This window comes from Acomys minous (assembly GCF_964271855.1).
Source record: "Acomys minous genome assembly, chromosome: 11".
In the NCBI taxonomy this organism is placed as follows: Eukaryota; Metazoa; Chordata; class Mammalia; order Rodentia; family Muridae; genus Acomys; species Acomys minous.
The window spans coordinates 61,742,638-61,746,611 of record NC_140492.1 but is presented as its reverse complement, the minus strand read 5'-3'; the positions used below and the strand labels follow the sequence as shown (position 1 = coordinate 61,746,611).

Here is a 3,974-nt window from a genome sequence, read left to right as displayed (position 1 = left end):
TACGTGTCTTGGCCCCCTTGAGGCCTGGTGTGGAAAGGCCACCACCACGTGACCTTGAGACCTGCAGGGTGGGTGAGCCCCTGGCAGTATTGGGCCCTTCTTGATCTTCTGAGGACCTGGCTGGCCCACTTCCTTCTTTCTCCCTCCCATGCGTGGGTCACTCAGTCAGAGGTTCTGTACGAGACATCCTGGGGGGCATTGGCTGGGGGGGCGTTGACTCTCCCTCCCCAGCTGGGCCTCTGGAGACCACATCCGGCCCTCCAGTTTTAGGTGGAAACAACAACTCCAACTCCTCTGGTGGTGCCGGGACAGTTGGTAGGGCATTGGCTAGTGATGGCACCTCCCCTGGGGAAAGATGGAATCAACCACTTTGAGAGGCTCAGACTAAGCCGTGGAGGGGGAACCTTGAAGGGCAGAGCAGGGATGGTACAGAGGAAAGAGCTGCTGAATTTCATGGGGGCTGGAGGGGCTGGCCCTGACCCAGCAGGAGTGGGTCATAGAGGAAGGGCAACTGGGCTCACCTCAGGGGCAGGAGGGCAGCCTCAATGGCAGAAGTGTCACTTCCTAAGCCCAGGACCCTGGCCTGCTATCAGCCCCCCATCCCATGACCCTTCCCTTGGCCCCTGGGACCTCCTTCCTCACAAAGGGTAACACAGAAAGCCTGGGGTTGCCCTGTCTGAATCATTCAGAGAGTCTGCCAACCCAGTGAGAGTAATGACTGCCTGTTGCAGGGAGCTTATGGAGACCTCTCGGACCGGACCGGCCATCAGCTTCCTTCTCTCCTAGCTCTGCCTCCGTTGCTGCCTCCCATTTTGACTCAATGGAACTGCTTCCTTCAGAATTGCCCCCTCACATTCCTATTGAGGAGGGGACCCCAGCAGGGACAGCTCATCCCCTCCACACCCCCTACCCTCCTGGGATACTCAGGAAGCAGCCACAGGGTCATTCCTGTTCCAGGGAGAGGTGAGGGGGATCAGCCCCTCTCAGGCTATCCTTGGTTCCATGGCATGCCCTCTTGACTCAAGGCTGCCCAGTTAGTGCTGGAAGGAGACATTGGCTCACATGGTGTCTTCTTGATCCATCAGAGCGAGACAAGATGTGATGAAATTCATCCTCACTTTCAATTTCCAGGGCAAGGCCAAGCACCTGCGCTTGTCAGTGAATGCGGAGGGTCAATGCTGGGTCCTACATTGTGTTTCCAGTCCATTTTCGATATGCTTGAGCACTTCCGGGTGCACCCCATTCCTCTGGAGTCTGGAGGCTCCAGTGATGTTGTCCTTATCAGCTATGTGCCCTCCCAGTGGCAGCAGGCTGGGAGCCATGCAGGGGGGTGCAAGGGCAACCAATGCCACCCCATGTTTCCTCCACTCTCTTGCCCTTCAGAGCAAGTGACTATGTCTATCGCTAGGCTCTGCTGGCAGGTCTCAAAGGTGCCGCCCAGTAGCCCACCAATTTGGCTAAGATGATGGAGGTTCTGAAGACCATGTGCACAATGCTGGAGGAGCAGGTCATGGACTTGGAAGCCCTAAAAGATAAGCTGCTGGAAAAGGGCTTCAGTGGGAGGCCTAGAGGACTGACCACTCCCACTGCCATAAAAGTCGACGGGACCACCGCCTGGGTCTGCACATCCTCCAGCACCCAGGGATCCAGACTGGGGAAGTCCAAAGGACAGACAACTCTTTGACATGGCAGTTGCCCATGCGGGAGCTGAGTCTGCGGAGCCGCAGCTGCTTCCTGTCACTATCTGCTGGCTTTGTGGCCTACCGCCCACCGGGATGCTGGAGGAAGCAGGCGAGGTGCTGGAGAACGCGCTGAAGGCATCATGCCTACCCCTCGGCTTCATCATCTTCCCGCCTGCCGTGCTGCTGCTCCTGGCGCCTTCCACTGCCCGCTGCCAACGCTGTGCAGGGGTTTACTGTGTACTGCATGCAGCAGTATACAGGGCCAGCCATAAGGTATATGGAGTGCAGTGTTCAACATGGACGCGCGCACAGTGGAAGCCAATGTGCTGAGCCGCTGCGTGTTGATGTGGCTGCTGGACTTTTCCTATGAGCACTATCGAAAGGCTCTGGGACAGGCAGTGGGCGCTGTGGTCATCATCCTGCCCCGTGCCATCGCTGCCATGCCCCAGGACGTTGTCCAGAAATTCTAGGAGATCAAGCCTGAGATGCTGGCCATGGAGACCGTGGTGCCCATGTGGTTTGCCGTGAAGGACGAGGCCCTACTGTTAATCTATGAGCAGACCCAGGCCGCCTCTGCTTCACAGGGCTCTGCCTCTGCCGCTGAAGTGCTGATCCACATGGCCACAATCAATGGTTTCCAGATGGTGACCAATGGAGCTCTGAGCCAGGCAGTGAGCGACTGGCTGATCGCCAGTGTGGAGGGATGGGTGACAGGGCTGGGAGGCGAGGACCTCCTCACCATTGTCATCATGGCTCACTAGGATGCCTTTGGGGTGGCCCCATGACTGTCTCTGGGCACTGACTCAAATGGGAGTGGCATCTCTGTGCTGCTGGAGCTGGCTCGCCTCTTCTCACACCTCTACACGTACAAGCTCACACATGCTGCGTATAGCCTCCTGTTGTTCGCCGCCGGAGGGGGCAAGTTCAACTACCAGGGCTGGAGGACAGCCTGGACCACACAGACTCCAGCCTGCTGCAGGACAACGTGGCCTTTGTGCTGTGCCTGGACCCCATGGGACATGGGAACCACCTGCATTTGCTTGTGTCCAAGCTGCCATGGGAGGGGACGCTGCAGCATGCCTTCCTGCATGAGCTGGAGACAGTGACTGTGTGCCAGTTCCCCCGTGTCAGCTTCTCCATTGTACACAAGAAGATCAACCTGGTGGACGACCTGCACGCTGTTGCTCCTGGAGAGCTACCGCTTGGGGCCGTGCAGCGGCATCATGGATGTGTGGTTCTGGGTGGACTCCAAGACCCTGACTTGAAACATGTGGATCATCGCTGAAGCCCTGACACGGGTCGTCTACAACTTGATGGAGAAGGGGACACCCCCCAGACGTGCCAGTGTTTGCAGCACCCGCGCTGCAATTACACCGACATATCGAGTGAGGAACTGCAGGTTGAAGAACACTCCAGACAGTGGGTCATCCGTTCTAAGAGAATGCCGTTTAATGAGCAGGGGCCAAGGCCTTTTATACAGTACAGAGGCAGGTGGGAAAATACAAGGTGATGTAGATGGGAAGTCCCCAGGACAAGAGGAACCATGTGACCAAGGTAACCAGGGTACAAAACAGGAACTTGTGGTCAGCTCAGTGAGGCACAATGTTCACAACAGGAAGCTGCCAGGACAGAATAACAATTGCATACCAGCCAGGGCATGGCCTCAGGGGGTCCAAGCCTAACAGTTCCCAACAGCTATGTTTGTGCCTCTTGGAGATGTGGGACCACTGGACATAAGAGAACAAAAACTAAAACGAATAACTCCATAAATCCATTATACAAGTCAGGTAATGATGATGGGGTCTTGTTCTCTATCCGCCTAACCTTCCAGTCTGTAAGTGGTTCAGGTCTCTGCTTAGGAAGTATCCCAGAGTTGCTTCCCCCGCTAGACAAATGGTGGGCATGTGCATCTGAACTAACTCTGTGTTCTCGTCCAGCTGACCCCGAGAGTCACCAACCACCCATATGACATCTTGCTTGATTCCTGGGATAGTGGCCAGTGAGGAGCCATGACATATGGCCTGCTCACTGAATAGCACAACTGCCTCAAGGTGCCACATCATCTTAGCGATGGCAAGCATCTGTAATTTTCCAGTGTTGGACCAGAATTGCTGTTTTTCTAATGTTTACCCAACTCCCTCTTCTATCTTGGCCTAGGATAGCTTGAGAACACCCTGCAGCTGGCTAAACATCCTGGTTTTGTGGTTTTACCCAGAACTCACCTTCCTCCCTGTATAAGCTGCCCCGGTGTACTCAATAAACGAGACTTGATCAGACTGCCATCTTGTCTTC

The 3,974-nt window shown here is 55.7% G+C and overlaps 2 pseudogenes across 2 annotated transcripts; both read left to right on the top strand.

The window, feature by feature from the left end:
- The first annotated feature begins 333 nt into the window (after positions 1–333).
- LOC311608042 (SH2B adapter protein 1-like) lies at positions 334–1,756 on the top strand (annotated as a pseudogene). Its single transcript has one exon. The product of its transcript is annotated as an SH2B adapter protein 1-like (transcript).
- Positions 1,757–1,775: 19 nt separating this feature from the next.
- Positions 1,776–3,728, top strand: LOC311609041 (BOS complex subunit NCLN-like; annotated as a pseudogene). The gene has a single exon. The product of its transcript is annotated as a BOS complex subunit NCLN-like (transcript).
- The last annotated feature ends 246 nt before the right edge of the window (positions 3,729–3,974 follow it).